Source organism: Cyrtonyx montezumae, unplaced genomic scaffold (assembly GCF_038088225.1).
Source record: "Cyrtonyx montezumae isolate F1298 unplaced genomic scaffold, pur_monq_1.0 scaffold_24, whole genome shotgun sequence".
Taxonomy (NCBI): domain Eukaryota; kingdom Metazoa; phylum Chordata; class Aves; order Galliformes; family Odontophoridae; genus Cyrtonyx; species Cyrtonyx montezumae.
In genome coordinates this window covers 3,107,924-3,127,616 of record NW_027071981.1, presented here as the reverse complement: position 1 = coordinate 3,127,616, position 19,693 = coordinate 3,107,924, and the positions used below count along the sequence as shown (strand labels likewise).

General features: G+C 45.8%; 1 protein-coding gene across 1 annotated transcript in view; it reads left to right on the top strand.

Annotated features, from left to right (window-relative positions):
• The first annotated feature begins 7,008 nt into the window (after nucleotides 1-7,008).
• The window catches only part of ANAPC1 (anaphase promoting complex subunit 1), a 274,849-nt gene continuing 262,164 nt past the window's right edge, over nucleotides 7,009-19,693 (top strand). Inside the window, exon 1 of the mRNA XM_065739490.1 lies at nucleotides 7,009-7,019. The gene's annotated coding sequence lies outside the window, so the exon portion shown is untranslated. The remainder of the gene's footprint in view (nucleotides 7,020-19,693) is intronic.

Genomic DNA, 19,693 nt, shown 5'->3' with positions numbered 1-19,693 from the left:
CATAGAATCATTGAATCATTAATGGAAAAGACCTCTAAGATCGTTAAGTCCAACCATCAACCATCGTGCCCAGCATGCCCACTAACCATGTCCCACAGATAACTTCATCCTCTTCCTAGATACTAGACACTATCTGAGAAGAAGTTGAGATCTCAGTAGTACCCAACCACCAAAAAATAACTGGAGTAAAAAACGCATTCAGAGCCCTCCACCTGTGCCATATTTAAAAACACAGAGCTGTCACAGCCCCATTCCAGTACCATGGGATTCATCCTCCCTATGTGGGACAAATGAGCTCTGGTGGTCCTGGATGATGTGGACAAAGGGTCCAGGGCCAGAGCCACCTACTTCACCCTGGTAGCCTGCCAGGAACCTGGGGAGTAGAACTTAGCTCAGGGTGGTGGCAGTGGAGCCTGCGCCTACTCCTGCATCCTAGCCTTGCAGGGTATTGATTCACATGTGTCAGTAGATTAAACTTTAACTGCTTTGTTTTACAGCCTGGAGTTTTAAAATAAACTGGAATCAGAGACAGTTTGCTTTAATGCACTGGCTATAAACTATGACAGCTCCGGAACTGCTCTGCACCACATCCAGGGGTTGCATGGAGTGGCTCTCAAGATGCTCCCAGCGGCTCTGAGGGATGTTCTGCTGAGTGGGTAATGTCAAACAGCAGAAAAGATCCTTGGGCTGATGGGTGCACTGGTGTTCAGGGCACTGCTATCCTGGGAACCTATGGCCCACCGAAGGTGTGTTCCCAAGCTCTGTGCCTGCAGTTCAGGCTCCAGCATCAGCACTTGGTACTACCAGCCTGGCATAGCCCCAGCTCTGTTGCTGAAGATATCTCAGCACCAAGTCATTGGTTTACACCAGGATTGATGAAGGCTATGCAGACGCAGGACTTCCTTCAGGAGATGACCACAGCTTATCCAAGTGTCCACACTGCCTTGGCTCACCACTTCCAGTCAATCTCCAAAAATACAAGTTCAATTTGGAGTTGTGCTGCCTAGTGCAAGCCCTGTTTCAACACGGGCTCCCATTTCTTTCCATAGATTCTGGTGATAGGGCTTTTGCAGACAGACTCAAGAGGAAATTTCTGATCATATGCGAAAGAAAGGAAAAAACAAATGCACTGTGCTGCTTTTTATCCAAATTATACCATGTTCTACTCACAGCACTGGTTTTTGTGGCAATTAAACAGAATCATAGAATCGTTAAGATTGGAAAAGACCACTAAGATCATCTAGACCAACCACCAACCTGCCTAGAACACAGGAGTAGTGTGACTCCATCACCTCCACTGTGGCTGAAGAATCCACTGCAAAAAAAGCATTTTGTTTGGCTGGAAACAAGTATCTAACTCCTCAAAACAAAACTTACTTCTTCAAGATTCCCAATTTGTGCCATTGTGAAATGAAAAATACCGTGCACCGCCATATTTTTATGATTGCAATACTTTGGATAAAATATATCCAGCTATCATTTAAAATAAGAGCTGCTCTCAGCTGAATGCTGGCAGACAGCGCATGCCATAAATCCTCCCGCGGCACATTCCTTGCTGCCCTGTGGACCCACTGTCCGGATCAGGAGAAAAACACTGAATTTGTTGCTATATTATTCCAGCATAAGGTACTAATATTAGACCTGGAGGAAGCCGTCTTGCACAAACACATTTCGATCTTTTAAATTGTGGCTGGTCAGGGAGCACTGCTGCAAAAGCCAACAACGTTTTGCCGACACACAGCTTTTGCCCCCTCTAAAAGACAGTCTGAACCCACAGCTTTTCTTCTCCTTTAAGTTTCAGTTCTATTTACCCAAAACTTTGACAATTCATCCCAAATAAAAAGCAGGTTTAATATTGCATGAGAAATACCTTCTCCAAACAGCCATGCTGGGAAGGTAAATAAATGCAAGGTTTCTAGCAAGGAGCCTATAGGAAACCACGCTTTATTTTTCTATGATAAATCATTTACTTCGCAAGCGGCCTATATTTTGTGAGTTATGGACATCAGACGAATAGCTGTCTAGCTTTCCCAGCACTTGCCTATGCCATTTCTTTTTTCTCATAGGAGAGTTCTTTGTGGCACTCGTTTCATTATTATTAACTATTAGCTGCCGCTGGAGAAATGATGCGGTCGTCCCGCAGTGGAGAAACAGTGTGCCCATGGGAGTGTCTGGGAGGGCAGCCCATCTCCCAAAAGGTCCCAGCAGCTGCTGGGTGCATAAGAACACCCCCTGATGAAGGGCAGGGCTCTGGGGATTTCTACATTTACTGTTCAGCAAGTTTTTAAGCTTTCAGCTTTCATGGTTTTTGGGCTAGGAACGTTTAAGACTTCAAAATAATTAAGAGTTTTACTTTGCTGTTCCTCCAGGCAGATATTCAATGCTACCAATTTGCCAGATCGTTAAGAAAAATCCCCTTCATTCTGGCATATAACATTTTATGGACATGGTGGGGATGGGTTGATAGTTGGATTAGATCCTAGTGTTTTTTTTTCCTGACCTTAATAATCCCGTGGTTCTACAATTCACTTTGGATATTAGGAAAATCTTCTTCTCCCAAAGAGTGGTGAAGCAGTGGCACAGCCGTCCAGGGAGCAGTGGGGTCACTGTCCCTGCAGGTGCTGCAGGGTTGTTGGGATGTGGCACTGAGGGACGTGGCCAGTGGGCAACGTAGGGTTGGGTTGGTGGTTGGACTTGGTGATCTTAGAGGTCTCGGTGATTCTAGAATTCAAATTTAAAAGGGTACATGATCTTCAAAATACTGCTGAATGCTTTAAAATGGGTTCAGATACTTAAAGCCACGGAGACACCATGAAGCATGGGTAAGAGCCTGTCTGCAGGGCAAGAGACAGCTTTTATGGAGTTAAAGGATCTCATGGAAAGGAGCATACGCTCTGGTGGGAGCAATAGTTTGAGATACAATAGTTGGAGTAAAGCGAAGTCTAAGAAAGCATTGTTATGGGTTGCAGGACACCAGAAAGAAAACATAACTGGCGTTTATTTTAATTTTGCTCCTTGGAAATTTCCAAAGCATTCATTTTACGCTATTTCAGAATGAAAACAAAGTCTGAGATCACGACATGTCCAAAGTCAAGAGCCCCATTGCTTCTTGGATCTCACAAAACAACTGTTTCCTTGTTTCTTCCCTACATCTCTCAGCTTGGGAAACATGCTTGAAAGCAAGAGTGGGGCTCTGTACCCAAACCAGGCTCGAATGTGACCCAACCTGCCCCAACACCCTGCACATCCCCAGCGACACATCCTTCACGGCATGGGATTCCATAGGGAAATGCGGTTTGGGGAATTTCTGCAGCTCAAAAAATGTAAGGGACAATCTCACAAAGCCATTTCCCAACAGAAAATGAGGGACAGTTTTGAAATCTCCATCATTATGTTGCCCAGTGTCTAATTACATACGGTTCCATTTAACCTCTCAACGTTAAATCACAGCCGGAACTACATGGTCTAAGAGAACTACCTGAAAAGAAAATAAATGGCATATGCAATCCCCTGAACTTGGAGCCCATCTCAGTTTACAATATTAGTTTTTAAAAGGATATTTAAAACAACATGCTGCAGTTAAAACCCATTTAGTTTGCTATTTGCCTTCCAGTCCTCCCCTCTGCCTTCCCCCTAAGCCATAGGTCTCATAAATGCAAAAAACCCAGCTGACATGTGGTATTTTTTAATGCAGTGTGGAAGGTGTGTGACAGAATCTCGAAAGTTTTGAAAGCGGACCGCATTCGGCTGAGCACAGCTAGATCTGGGAGCCCAGGCCAAGGCATGAATTAGAGTTTATAATGCTGCAGAGAGAATACCGAAGAATTAAAAGAAAAACATTTCAACTTGAGTAGGAAAATTTTCTGTATTCTAGTTTACAGCCAACCATAACTTTCACGAAATGAGTTATGCTTTCTGTTATTGGCATGTTTTTCAAGTTAAATAAAAGCTGTTTTCCAGGAGAGGCACTGGTGAATCTTGCCTCGCAAATCATTCTTCCCTCTTTGAGCCACAATCTCTGCCCAGATCTGCACTTTTCATAACCAACTAAACAATGAGTTAACCTCATGCCTTCCCTCCCAGCATCTATACAGGGACCCTGGGGTGCCTTTACCACCCTTGCACATCCTCCCGACCTCGGCTGCCATGTGGACATGTTGACACCAATCACAGCTCCAGCCCTGAAATACCTCATTAAGCCATAGCTCCTCTGTGCAGCGCACCCTTCCAGCTCATCACCATCATCTGTATTTGTTGCTGCCAGCAAAAGGAAGTGTTTGAATACAGGACACAGTGCAATTGAGCCTGAAGCAGAGTGTGTCTGCACAAGTGCAGAATGGTGTTTCCTGACAGCTGTGTAGGTTACATGTTTTGTGCTGGAAATAGGTAGTTCCATCAAAGTCAACACCTCTTTGGGAAAAAATCTTACTTGCACAATGTTTGTTTTAAGAGAAGCTATATTCAAAATGAAATAGTTTGTTTAGAAACATCATTGGAGTCCAAATGTTTCAGACATGAGAACTCCAAAGTATTTCATTTAGAAAACAGTGTGACTTTCCGGTAACATACATAATCCTGAACTTCTGACTCCGCCAAACAAGCACCAAACTTTTCCACCGAGTGGAAATCATGCTGCTGGATGTAAAGCCACAGCTTTTCCATTATTTAAGTTGTTGAACATCTCTGTGCTCACTCAGAGCCCTTGATGTTGGTCACACCTGCTTGGTGTTGTGCTGATTCTCCCCAACCAGAACGTCCCCAGCTCAGACAGCAGCACCTCTTCTCCTTGCTGTCCTGATGCACTCTGTAGCACTGCTCCCTTCCAGAGACCCACCCACAGAAAGCTGAAGCTCTCTGCAGGAGACTGTCCATCTATATACTTGTGTGTTCATAGGGAAGGATAGAAGCATCTATGCCACTTACTAGCACCAAAGCTGCTCGCAGCCCATCACAAACACAGAAGTGGAGAAGGCTGCCCTTTTCCTGCCATGCATACAGCTCTTTTCAGCTATTTCTCAATACGTTTCCTCCAACACTGAATAAACCCCAAGGTCAGCATTGTTGCTCATGTGCCAACAGGTCCAGAAGTATCCCCCTGAGCAGGATCCTGGGCTAAACCCATTGTTAACTCTGAACCAGAGCTGTTTGCCATGCAGCCAGGCAGCACAACCAAGAGAGATAAAAGCTCCTTAACTTACCTCTGTGATGGCCACTCCTCCAGCAGGCAGCAGGGTTCCTCTCGCACCCCCTGTCCAGCACAGAAAGCCCCAGTGCTTCACCAGGATGTTGCTTGGCTAGCTCTGGATAGGAATAGATAGGAAGGGAGTCAGAAACCCAGAAGAGACTGGAAAGCAATGGTCAATTACAGGGATAAATTCATCCATTTGGGATGTGACAGCTCTAGTGGTTTAGACTCATTTTCCAAAACCCAGCACTAGGATGAGCAGTTAATACCAGACATTCAGCTGCTCCAGATACTTGAATACGTTTTGGACATGAGGGAAAAGAACTGTGTATTAGAGAGAGGGTTTGTGGTTAAAGCATTAAGCTAGGATGCAGCTCCTATTTCATAACCCAGCCCTGACACAGACTTCCTGCAGCTACGCTTCATCTCCAGCCTACTCCACCGTGAGCCCCAACCAGGACCCTCCCAAAAACTGGGTCTACCTTGAGCACCAGGGCATAGCCTCAGTGCCAAGCACAGCATAGCACTGTTCCCTTAAACACACTGTTGTTGTGTACATAATGACTGAAGGGGGTCTCATCTGCATGAAGGAGCATCACGGCTCCATGGTCATAAACATACTGCTAACATGTGTGGCAAACATCTCCCGGGCAAGCTGAGATACAAGCAAACCATGCAGTGATCTGATCTTTCTGCTCTGACTTCCACACAGGTTTTTGAATCTCTCCAGCTCGTCATTTAGATCACAGCCCCCTTCTCAAGTCTTGAACAATAAAGGAATGTACTCTTTCTTGCTCAGATGCGTGAATTTCTAAAGATAGATATGAATAACACCCAGTCTATTGAGAATGTCTCTTGATGACAGAGCAGAATCCAGATCAGCTCTTCTTTTTTTTTCCAGTGGGGAGAAGAAGAGCTCTGTTAGACAACTACTGCAATCTTTCCCACCCCAGTGCACAGACATCCACCACCAAACAGATGTTCATCTCCACAATACTCAAGCTATCCTAACCCAGAGCTTCACATCTTGGGTCTCATTACTTCAGAACAACATGTTCACCACTTTCCATTCCCATGTCATCCTACCCCACAGAATGCCAGGCCATCCCACCTCATTCCTTCCTAGCCTCATCCAACTTCATCCCATTCCAATCCCATCCCATCTCATCCCAGTCCTGTCCTACCCCACTCCATTCATGCCATGCCATTCCATCCCATCCCATCCCATCCCATCCCATCCCATCCCATCCCATCCCATCCCATCCCATCCCATCCCATCCCATCCCATCCCATCCCATCCCATTATATACTGTCCTATCTCATCCCAATTCATCCCATCCCATCCCATTATATCCTGTCCTATCTCATCCCAATTCATCCCATCCCATCCCATTATATCCTGTCCCATCTCATCCCAATTCATCCCAGCCCACCGCATCCCATCTTGCTTACACCACCCAAAGAACATAAGATATTGTCCTGGGTGAAATCTTAGCTTTACCTAAATCAACAGTGTGCCTTCCTTATGACCTCTCCCTGCAACAGGAAGGCCTCATCTCACACTGCCAGCAACCAGCTGTCCATAGAATAGACAAAACAGAATATGCACAACTAGGGATCTCGAGTGCTTATGTGTATTCGAACAGCATGACTTCAATTTCTGTAGAAAATATTTAGAACATTTTAGAACATTTAGAACATCTTTTATTTATTCTTTTTCCAATAACATTAACTGCCAGCCTGTTATAAAACAAATACAAAATACAATGAATTAAGTCATTAGGGACCAGAAAGCAGCCTAGAATATTACAACCACATAAAGCCAGAGGAGCATGTGTGTGGGAGCCCATTTCACCTTACTGATCTGGGACTAGGGCCAAGAAATTTCTTGGGCATACAGAAATACATGCACCTAAATTCTGGGAGCTTAATCTGTAGAATAGAGTATTTCCTGAGGTGAATCCTAGAATCATGAATATTGGAAAAGATCTTTAAGATCATCTAGTAGTACAACCATCAACCCATCCCCACCGTGCCCACTGACCATGTCCCTCAGTGCCACATCTCCACAGCTCTGGAGCACCTCCACAGATGGTAACTCCACCACCTCCCTGGGCAGCCTGTGCCAATGATCAGTGATGAGCAGGATCCTCTCTCATCATGGAGTTACTTCTTAAGAAGGACCACAGAACATTTTGTAGCTAATGGTCCCTGTAGCGAGGTCAGAATTTATTTATTTTAATTGACAGAGCAATTTATCAGTGCAGCAACGTCCTGGCCATAGACAAGCAGGATGGGGTGGGAGGGAGGAGCAGCCCTCAAAGGAAAGCAGCACCAGGGCACAGGGAACCCTGGACTCAGGAAGGTACCAAGCATACGTTTCATTGAATCATAGAATCATAGGATCACTAAGATTGGAAAAGACCACCAAGAACATCCAACCATCAACCCATCACCACCATTTCTTCCATCCCAGCCTGCTCCTTTCCCCTGCAGAGATGCACCTTATCCACACCCAAACTGTACCATAGTGCACCCTACAGACCCCCCCAGGCTCCTCTCGTGATTTACAAAGCTTGCAGTGGAAGTACAAAGCACATGTGGAATAGAAATCCCAGTTCCCCCCGGCTCAGGCAGAGCAGCACTCTGCAGTAATGTACTCAGCATCCACAATCTTGTTTTAGTTGCTGCACTCTGTAGACTGCTCGAGGTCCGAGACTAAAGGAATCATTTCGGAAGGACAGAAAAGGGGAAAATTAGAGTAATTTTGTTAAGTGGTGATTGTCCTGCCCATGCATAGACAGTTGATGTATTGGAGTGGATTATTTTCTTAGAAAATAAGCACTGTGGGTTTTCAGCCCAGCTTCCCAAAGAGGTGGGGTTGGTGTAATCTCTCAAGTGCAAATCTCTCCACCAAAGCCAAAGTCTCTTCCCATAGCTTCCCAGTCTGCGAGCCAAGCCAAGAAAAGTTAGAGCTCAACAAATTAGGGAGGGGATAAAATAAAAACCGGCAATTACCCAGAGTAAAGAGACTATATTAGCATGTCTGCTCTGAGGGAAGGGACATCTCTCAAGCAGCCCCAACCATTGTTTCTTTCTCTTTTTGTTGGTGACCACCCATAGCACAGCTCGGCTCTGGCAGGCTGCCCACTGATGAGTTTTCCACACCCCATCGGCTCGCTGGCGGACAGAGAGAGCTGCATCCAGCTCAGCCCCTGCCTTTTAGCACTGTCCTGTTCTGCAAGTCTGTTTGCTCTTTTTCACCTTGGTTCCTGGGAAGCCAAACATCTGATGCTTAGGTCACACTTAAAGGAAATGACAATCCCAGATGAAGGCACCTCATAGCCACTGGCGCCTAAAACTCCTGTGCTTGTTCTGCAATGATAAAAAGGATCATATTAAAAAAGAGAAAGAGAAAGGGAAAGAAGAATAAGAAGAATAAGAAATGGAAGGGAAGGGAAGGGAAGGGAAGGGAAGGGAAGGGAAGGGAAGGGAAGGGAAGGGAAGGGAAGGGAAGGGAAGGGAAGGGAAGGGAAGGGAAGGGAAGGGAAGGGAAGGGAAGGGAAGGGAAGGGAAGGGAAGGGAAGGGAAGGGAAGGGAAGGGAAGGGAAGGGAAGGGAAGGGAAGGGAAGGGAAGGGAAGGGAAGGGAAGGGAAGGGAAGGGAAGGGAGAGGAAAGACAAAGAAAAAGACAGAAAAAAAAAAGAAAAAGAAAAAGAAAAAGAAAAAGAAAAAGAAAAAGAAAAAGAAAAAGAAAAAGAAAAAGAAAAAGAAAAAGAAAAAGAAAAAGAAAAAGAAAAAGAAAAAGAAAAAGAAAAAGAAAAAGAAAAAGAAAAAGAAAAAGAAAAAGAAAAAGAAAAAGAAAAAGAAAAAGAAAAAGAAAAAGAAAAAGAAAAAGAAAAAGAAAAAAAGAAAAAGAAAAAGAAAAAGAAAAAGAAAAAGAAAAAGAAAAAGAAAAAGAAAAAGAAAAAGAAAAAGAAAAAGAAAAAGAAAAAGAAAAAGAAAAAGAAAAAAAGAAAAAGAAAAAGAAAAAGAAAAAGAAAAAGAAAAAGAAAAAGGAAAAGAAAAAGGAAAAGAAAAAAAAAGAAGAAAACCAAGTGTGATAAAGTAATGAACAGCAGCTTAGTGCCCCTGAACAGTTCTCCTCTTAACTGGATGAAACAAATGCAAATGCAACAAGAAATGCAAAGATTTATTTTTTTTTCTTGGGCCAGAGCCTTCCCACTGAGGCTGATTTCCATCAGTCCTGCTTTGCCATATTGTGTGAGTTATTGGGTGTGCAGAGCAGGGATTGCTTGGCTCTCCAGACAAGCGGCTTGCAACATCACCGGTGCCCTTTATATTTTCTTTCTTTTTCCCTCCTCTTCTAATACCCGGTAAGACCTTTTCTAAAGCTTCTTAACTGCAGGGAAAAAAAAGAATACAAAACCACACAGCGCTACCTGCAAGGGGGCAAGCTCTGATGTCTGGTACAGATGCAAGAAACAGAAAAACCATGCACGTGGCTCGTGCCTCTGCAGCCCTTTGCACAGACTCGTTGCCTATAAACCATCATTCTTTCAGCCTTGTAGACTCTCTGAGCAGGACGGAGGAGGCTGTTCTTGTGAGCTCAGCTCCCAAACTCTGCCCACTGGACCCACTTGGGCCGCATTCCCATCTGTGATGGAGTGGGGAGGTGGTGCCCACAGTGGGGCCGTGCGGAGCAGCCCTGGGGCTCTGCAGAGCTTTGCTGCTGTGTGCTAATACCTGGTAAAGCCGTGGATTTCCAGTGGGTGCCTAATCCTCACCATCTTTAATTCCCCAGTTTAAAGGAGATTGTAAAAGAGATTAAAGTTTCCCTTATCGCTCCTCATGCGTTTTAAAATTCTGATGCCGGAGGAAAAAAAAAAAGGGGGAGATGGAAAGAAACAGGGAAAAAATACCACGGTCGGAGTCCTGTGCAGTGCACGGGGACATCGGGGAGCAGAGGACACTCTGCCTGTCCCCCACAAGCACGTGCGTGCCATCCAAATGGCAGTTGCTACTGGAAAAGTAAATAGGTGCTCACCATTCCCACTGCTGGGGAAAAGAGAGAATGACCCTTCTGCTCACTGCTGCCTCATTCAGAAACAACAGTGCTGCGCTTCCATCAGGAGCTGTGCTGTGCTTTGGGTTCGCTCGGAGGGGATTATCTAAAACTGCTGCATCCTGAGGAAGGAAAAAAAGAAAAAAAAAACCTCTCAGATTTCTCTTCTTCTTTCAAATGAAAGAAAATATGATATTGGGGTTTTGCACTAAAATTATTGTAATATTCTTTATTTTACAAGCACCTTTAAAGTTGGTCTTTACAGTTCCGATATTGAAACCATTGCAAAGGAATTGTTTGTGGGGATTATTTGACTTTTTATTAAAAAAAATCAAAAACAGGTGGGTTTCTCGTCATCGGCGCTTAAGTTTTTAATAAAAAGTAAAAGTTCTGGCACATCACCCACTATTTCTCTTTTTTTTTTTTCATTTTCATTCTCTCCTTGGCCAAAGATAGGACACATCTTTTTTGCTTTTGCGTCCAGGAATATGATTCCAGCTCGGAGTGCACGTACATACATGCTTGGAAGTATGGAGCAAGCCTGAGTTCATCACCCCGTCATTTGCTGGCTGGGGCTGCCAAGGAAGCAGAGGTCATGCAATCACGTTTGCCCCAACCCCCCTGCCCCAAATGAGTGCTGAACCCCCATCCCAGATGAACAGGCTCTGCACGCGAGGCTGTGGTCGATAAAACTTGGTGCAGGCTCAAGGAGAGGCTGCGAAGTGGATGGGAAAGAGGTACACGGGAAAAACATGGGAAACCCTTCCGCAGGTGGGATGAGCTGGGGAGCAGCCACATGGAGCCCGTAGGAGGGGCTGCTTTTGGTTTGGGATGGTGCTAACACCCTCTAGCTGTTTCATTACCTTGAATTCAACTGTTTCCCGGTCGAAAAGGTTTCCTGTATTCTGCTTATCGCTTTTTATTCCATCTGCTAAATTTGAAAGGAAATCAACGTATAGAGTGAAGCTCATAAAGCTCATACAGAGCTCCAAGCACTGAGGTGCACTCTGGCTTCCCCCCAGAGCCCTTATTCTGGTTAAACAGGTTGAAAAATATGGTCCAAAAGATAAATTAGTAAAAGAAAAATAATGTGAGTTTGAGGTTCTCAGCACCCAGAGCTTTGTGCTGCAGCCCACTCGTGTATGCACTGAGAAAGGCAAAGGGGCCCAGGATTAAGCAGTTCCATAATCATCCATCTGACAATTAGCGACGCACTACGTATCCATGCCAGCATTTTGAGGTCGGATGAACATAAATACGTAAAGCAAAACTGAATCATTTTTCGACCCTGGCCAGCTCTTTATTAAGCGAGCTACAAATTGCTCTTTCCAAAGTGAAAGACGATGATGAGAAGTCTTTGCTCAGGCTGCCTGCCCTGTGGCGTGCTTCTAACAGCAAATAGTGTCTCCAGAACATGGCACATCTTTCTATTTGCATTTTGACAGATGAAGGCCCTGCCTGGGGCTGGTGAACCCAACCTGACACGAGTGCACTGCAATATTTCTCAGTGATCTGTCTGGAAAAAACCCTACAAAATAAATGGCTCTTTGAGGGATGGAGCCAGCTCTGCACAGGGAAGGCAAACAAAAAATGGTCATGCTGTAGCAGAGGGAGAAAGATTGGGTGACACTGAACGAGCAAGTGTATGGTATCACCAGAAACAAGCTCTGACTTTTTAATGAGCAAACTGATCCCAAACCAGTCAAGTTCAACTTGCTTTCCACAAAGGAATTCTGTTTTCTGCCAGCTTTCATCTCACGGAGCGAATGGTCCTCCTGTGCTATGTCCAAGCAGGATGGAGGGATGGAGTCTGCCATAGCCCTCAAAGCCAGGGAAGGGCAGAGGAGGAGCAGAGGCATTTATCTACACCTGTAGGTATCTGGGAACAGAGAAAGCTGGGGGCTGAGGAAACCAATGCCCAGTGTGTTTTCTGAGGCTGAGAGATACAGGCTTCTTGGGCTATTTCTGTATTGTAAATCCAGTAGAAGAAACATAAATGATCATTCTTCCTCCATTCTCCAACTTACCTCTACTTGTTGTGGAAGTACTCAAACAAAACTGATCACAGAATCATGGAATCATGGAATCAGACTCATACAGGTTGGAAAAGACCATCAAGCCCAACCCCAGCCCACCCCCACCGTGTCCACTGACCACATCCCTCAGTGCCACATCCCCGTGGCTCTGCAACACCTCCAGGAACAGTGACCCCATCACTCCCTGTGCAGCTGTGCCACTGCATCACCACTCTTTGGGAGAAGGAATTGATCCAAACACCCAACGTGACCCTCCCCTGGCACAATGTGAGGCCATCCCCTCTCATCCTATGGCTGTTCCCTGGGAGCAGAGTCCCACCTCACACAGCCTCCTTTCAGGTCGTTGCAGAGAGCGATGAGGTCTCCCCTGATCCTCCTCTTCTCCAGACTGAACAGCCCCATTCCCTCAGCCGCTCCCATCACACTGTGCTCCAGACCCCTCACAGCTCCACTGCCTTGATTAATAAAAACAGAAGCAGACCATAACAGGTTAAAATTATTGAGGATTTTTGGAGGCTTTTTTTTTCCCCTTCTACTTAAGACTGTGACTCTTTGATAGTATAAATAATGTAGCTGTCCCCTGAGCTGGAGTGATAGCAGTAACTGGCTGTGCTCCCTAAAACACCAGAATGAGAAGGTCTCAGGAACTGGCCAAACTTTCCTGACATTTTATTTCACTGGAGGAAAGAATTGAGCAATGTTAAGCAGCTGCTGGTGAGAGAACTTGGTGCCCTTCAATTTTTTTTTCTTTTTGTTTTTGATTTATTTAGCCCAGTTCAGAGGACAGAGGAAGTGTTTGAGGTCTCATAAAACAATGTGCCCAGCTTTTGCTCTGAATCACAACTCCGTTTCACTTGCAATTAGTGCTTGTACCCAGGAGCAAACCATCCTACCTAATCATAGCCTGCAAAGTCAGAAGACACTGCCTAATGCTTGCACCAAAGGGATTACCAAAGACAGTAAGAGCATCTGGAGGGAATAAAAACTCCAAAAATCTCTGTTCCCAGAGTAGACAGCCCTATAAAACAGATCTGTTGGGAGCCAAATTAAATAGGAGGAAGGTGTAAATGGATTCCTTTCTCTGTGTGAAAAAGTGGTGGAGCCAGGAGACATTTTTCCAACCCTTCTCACAGGGAAGGAACAGCACAGTTCCCATAGCATGCCCAGGGAGGATGCACAGCCCAAAGCAGATGGATTATGAAGTTACAGGTTGTGAGACAAACAAAGGGCTATTGAGCAATGGAGATGCAACTGTCCCCTTCAGGGGACACTGCTGGTGGCAAGAGCAGATTGAGAGAGACAGTGTCTATGTTGAGGTGGAAGGGATTTGTCTGGCTGTGTCCTCAGCCGTGCTTAGCTGAAAGGTGTCACCTTGTGGGGACCAGGGTGACCAGCCCTTAAACGTGTCGATGCTCACAGGAAACTTGGGGAAAAACCATTCCCCCTTCTAACACTGGCAGGGTTCTGCAGACTGCAGCTGCATGATGAACCCATCATTCATAGTCCTAGACAGAACATATGAATCCTCCTTTGAAAAACATAACATAAAAAATTAGGCATTTCTGTTAAGAGAAGAACTCTCAAAATGTGGCTAGGGAATGAAAGCAAAACCACCCTCAGATCATGCACCCAACCAGGAATTCCTATTAACCTAGATACAGACATTGCCAACATGACTCAAATCTGGGATTTCCACAGTGTGATATCTCAACAGCCCCTTATCCAGCTACAGAAATTCTTCTCCCCTTCAACCACTTTTTCTGCTTGGAAACTTCATCCTATTTCTTTGCACATCATGTGGTCACTTGCTCGTGTGTGTCTTGTTGTTTGAGATAAAGCCCTCAGTGGCTGAAGAGTATGAGGAAAGCGATGCTTTGAGTGCCTGTCGGTAATTAGGGATAAAAAGAAAGAAAAGGAGGGGTGAGCAATCTGAGGCAGAAGGAGAAGCATTTCCACTCCCCACAAAACCCTCTCCAAATACAAAGGATGCCTTAGGTTGCCACCTAGTGACTCCGAAGATGAAGGATCCCGATCAGAATGGAGGCGAGGTGCTGCGTGTTGTCATTTCTGAAGCCACCCACAAATTCATGGCTGTAGGTGGCACAGCAGAAAAAATCACAGGATCGATGGAAAACCCACGAGAGCTCCACATCATCATCCTAATGAGAGCTCAAATTGAATCGGCTGGCAAAACCATTCCCAGCTGTAATGCTTGGTTTGAATGGCACGGCCCTGGATGTGAACCCCTCCACAGGGACTCCCAGGGACATCTCACACTTTGCCAGGGCACCTGGAGCAGCCTCAGCCTCAGTGCCCCACTCCCATCCATTGCTCCAGTGTGAAAAGCCAGGCTCACGAGGCGTGGGAAAGGACAGCTGGAGAGAGTATCTCTTGGCAAAAGAATGACAATAAAGATCTGGCAAAGAGTTTTCATTTAGAAACCTCTCTTCGCATGGCTTTTTAAGAGGCTGAAAATATCCGATGTCAACCTTTACACCTCTAGGTGTATTGAGTGGTTTTTGAGGTATGAAAGTGAAGGTTTCAGTTCTGCAGAACTTCTTTTATGAGGTTTAGGGTGAACTTAATGTAGGAAAGAGAAAACAAAAAATTAAAAGGCATCTGAGGTGGGACCTCCCAAAGCAGCATCTTCAGACTCAGCTATTCACACAGTCTAGGACAGTGGGGTTTTTGTCCTCATTTCTTCTTGGAGCTACATCATTTGTAAAAAGCAGCTGGAAAAGAAGGGAGAGAAGAAAGAGTACTGCAGCATCACCAAATCATGGTGTTTTAGCAGAGTCTGTAATGATAGGACAAGGGGAAATGGTTTCAGACTAAAAGAGGGGAGATTTAAACTGGGTATAAGGAAGAAGATTTTGACAGAAAGTGGTGAGGGACTGGCACAGGTTGCCCAGAGAGGCAATGGTGACACTCAAGGTCAGGCTGGACAGGCCTGATAGAGCTGTGGGTGTCCCTGCTCAGTGCAGGGGAACTGGACCAGATGGCCTTTAAGGATCTCATCTAACTCAAGCAATTCTACCATTGTACGATTTTCCCATCCTTTTTCCATCACACAAGGTGCCCATGGTGGCCCAAACCAGCGGTGCAGTGACGACATACCCAGTGCACAGGCCCCATCCCCTCTCCAGCTCAGTCAGTCACAGGCTCTGATGGACTTTGCCATTTCATAAAGCCGTCTTTATGCCCCAGAAAAAAAAGCAGGTCCGCCCCTCCTGCTGTTCTCATTTCTCATTTGCTTACCTCGAAGCTCCAGGGAGGGTTGCCGATGGAGAATTTTTTTTTAATTTATTTATTTGGGGTGGGCTTCCCCCGGCTGTGAATGAGGGGCACGTGAGTTGGCACCCCATAATTCCCCCACTGGTGACATTCTTGGTCCCGCTCTGTTGCCTGCTGGTTGAGGAAGAGCCGACCTGTGGGTCAGCAAGCGGCCACGGGTAATTGAATCCCCGCTCCCCCTGTTAGAGTACCTGCTGTAATGAGGCTCATTATGAAGCTCGATTTAAAGCTCCATTGAAGCCAAAGGAAAAATAGCTCTTTCTGCAGTGGGCGGTACAGAGCATGTCAGCATCCCCTATTAGATGCATGCTACTGGCAGCAGGAGTGCCTCAGCCAAAAAAAAAAAAACAACAAAACCCCAAGGCAGGTGAAGCATCCCCGAAGCCAGTCATCTGGAGATGCTGTACTGGTGAAATGGGAGAAATTGTGGTTGGAAGAAAATAAAGCAAAGCTCCCATTGGCTGCCCCCCAGCCCAGAAACAAACCTGGCTCTACCAAAAATAGGTTCCAGAGGAGTGTTGAGCACATGGGGAAGGCCTGGATGGGTCTCAATTTCCCCTAAAATATCAGAATCTCCCCAAACTCTTGTTTACCAGGCACAGATGCAGGAGGAGAATTACTCAAGTTTTTGCAATAAAAATCAGCTCGGTTTTGTGAACACCTGCTTTCTTCTGTTTAATAATGCTGAGCTCCTGTCTTGTATGCTCCTCTGTTTACTCTCCCACAAATTATTTTTGTTCTCAGTTGACAAAGATAAATGATGGGATTAATATATATTGGAGAAGTCCCGGTGAACAGTTTGCTAGCAAAGAGGAAGGATTGATATTATTTCCCTCAGGTAACATAACACAGACAAACTGGATTAAGAGTAATTTGCTGTGGGGCTTATATGTGATCATGAGCCATTAGTGGAACACCATTTATGAAAATTGCTTTTTCTAGAATAAAAATTAGACTGACTTTCATTACCTCGATGAAGAAGAATTCTTCCTTCCTAGGAAGAGAAGAAGAATTAGATCTCACTCACTGCACCAAGTGTGCTTCTGCAGGACTGTTAGCTAGGGAACGCTCAATGAGAAAACCCAGCAGCCCTTCTGTTAACCTGTCAGAAAGGTTCACTGGGTCATAGAATCACACAATCGTGGAAACATTAAGATTGGAAATGACTACTAAGATCATCTAGTCCAGCCATGAACCCATTGGTTCAACCACCATCCCATCGGTCCAACCACTGGCCCAATAGACCAACCACAAACCCATCAGTCCAACCACCAACCCAATAGACCAACCATCAACCCATCAGAAGTCGACTGGCTGGTAGGTGACTGAGACACAGGTGGATCCTATCCTTTTGACCAGTATATCCTTATCACCAACACAGAGTTTTCTCCTTTCTATGGTCCCTCAAGCTCCTCCTTTCGGGATGGGCTTTGCTTTTGCTCTTAATAATACTCTGCTGGCTTCCAGAAAATTAATAAGGACAAGAGCAAACATCTCCTCAAAAAATGGTTGATTGCTCAGCATTAAGAGAAAGGTCTTAACTGTTATCAGCAAATCCTTTAAAATCATTGAATCATTGAACATCTTGACTTGGAAGGGACCCGTGATGATAACTGAGTCCAATTCCTACTATGCATGCTTTGTTTGTGTGGTCACTGGGAGTTTCATCGCGTTGGGAAGTGAGGACAGACTCCAGAAATAAAATTGGCCAAGTCATAAGAATACAGTTCTGAGAAGGAAGAAAAAATCCCCCCTGGAAGCGTGACTCATTCGCACCGCTTGAACATCCTCACAGCATTTTGTGGTATTTTGCCATGAGCAGTCAGCAGGAGTCGCAGGTAGGATTAAGCAGAAATGCTTGTGCACTGCAGTCTGTGCTCCCTGCACTCCCTGAGGCCTTCCTTTGCACACCAGCAATTTAATCAGGCTCCTGTGGCACGGCAGGTAAAAACCCACAGCTTTTTGCTTCTCTTCTCATTGCTGAGTCTCTAAGGGCTTTTCAGGAGGGGTTGCAACCACCTCCAAATCTTTAGGAAATGGGGAAACTGGGGAAGATACAGCTCTCTCTCTCCAGAGCAGCTCAAACATTCTGCTTTCCAGCAGACATCTGAGCAACCCCTGTGCTCTCCAGCACAGACCCCCAAAATAAGGCCACAGAAACCTCTTCCATAAGGGCTTCATGCTCTGGCACGTGGAATTGAACAAAACCTAGAGCTGTGCCAGGGAACCCAAAGGCAAAGGGCACACACAGCCCCAGAACCCCACACTGCTCACCATACAGATCATAATTCTGGCAGCCCCGAGAGGCTGGGAAACAATACTGGAAGTAATCCCTTTTGATCTGATGCTAATCCAAGATAATTGCTTTCAGGCTTAATAGGAAAACTGCATTTTCTTAGAGGGAATTGGTCCGTTTGAAAGGGCTTTGATTTAACTAACGCTGTAGGTGCTTGTTTTAGCAGAGGGAGCTCTATTGTTCCTGGGATAGGAGGTGCCAGGAGTACTGACACAGGTTGTATCTATCCATTAAACCTTCCTGGTGCTGATATCCAGCCACATGGGCACAGCAGCCCAGGGAAAAGAGCCTTTTTTGCACTGCACTGAGTCTGGGGGAGGCACCAAATACCTTTGTAATATCGAGGAGAAATTATGACAGCCGCTGAAATTAGGAAATGGGGTATTGTCAGGGAATAACTGACCATGCCTTGACCTCACAGCTTGCCAAATTTCAAGCTCTGATCGTGCTGTTAATGACCAACCTGGACAACCTGGCAGTGCAGGAGCAGCTCTTGGAGCACACGTGTTGTTTTCACAGGAAAGCTGGCTTTGGATGGCAGCTCGTGGGTCACTGTGCTCTGAATTTGTTCCCCCGACACCGAGAGACACGTTGACAGCAGGCATTCTTTCTGACTAGTCTCTAAAACTGCCAAACAATGTTTTTTTCACTGTTCATTAACCAAAGGCTTCAATTTTGTGGGTGTTGAAAAGTTAGTTATGGCCCGGTCAGAAGGAGCACGGCATTAAAGTGATTTTGGATCAGTGTGAAGGTTGAATACTAGGATTGCTAATTAAATATATATATATATATTGGCTCTCCAAAGAGAAATCAGCTTCTATTTGTGTTTTTAGACAGGGAAGGCTTTGGATAAGGATTTTGAAAGCAATTGGGGTGGGGGAGGGGGGGGGGGGGAGGGGGTGGCTTGGAGGCACCCTACAATTTACTGGGTAAAATAGAGAAAAAGAGGGTGGTCACAGACCTGCTCCAGAAAGTCTGCATGTGTGTAGACTCCAGGATGTGAGTTCATGGAGTGAATTACTTCCATACCTGATGGGTAGAGCTCGAGCATCCCTATGGGACGTGCATCAGAGTCATCTCCTTAGGGCAGGGTGCTGCGCTGGGAGGGTCCCTAATGCTAAGCAAACCCCGACAGAAAAGACACAACCTTCCTTCAGGACTCAGGGTGACCCTAAATTTGCCGAGGGAGGGAGGCGAGGAGGGAGAGGGTGATGCTCTCTGAATTAATCGGGACGCGTGCCGGGATGCGTGGACCGGGACGCAGCGGGGCCGCTGGGGGGCGCGCGAGGCCCGGGAGAGAGCTGGAGTCCGGAGTCGTGGGTTTTCACCTGAAATCCTACAGCTCGGGAGGGCCTGTGCCGTTGAGCCTACGTCAGTGCACCTGGCAAACGCTTCTGGTGGGATGCACCATTAGCACGCGTTTTTTTATCTGGTGGTAAGGAAAAGATGTGTGGCGGTCTTCAGTCTTTCTGTCATTTCCCTGGAGGGTCTTGAAAATGGTGAAAGATAAAGGAAAGGAGATGCGGAGGGATGGGGGTGGTAGGAGGGGGTAGGGGAAAATGGGGGGGAGGGGGAGGGCAGGAGAAAAGGAGGAATGAAGAAAGATAAAAGGAAAAAAATGGAAAAAAAAGGAAAGGAAAAAAGAAAAGGAAAAAAGGGAAAACAGGAGAAAGAAGGAAAAGGAGAAAGGAAGGGGAAAATGAAATAGAAAGGAAAGAGAAGGGAAAGAAAGGGAAGGGAAGGGAAGGGAAGGGAAGGGAAGGGAAGGGAAGGGAAGGGAAGGGAAGGGAAGGGAAGGGAAGGGAAGGGAAGGGAAGG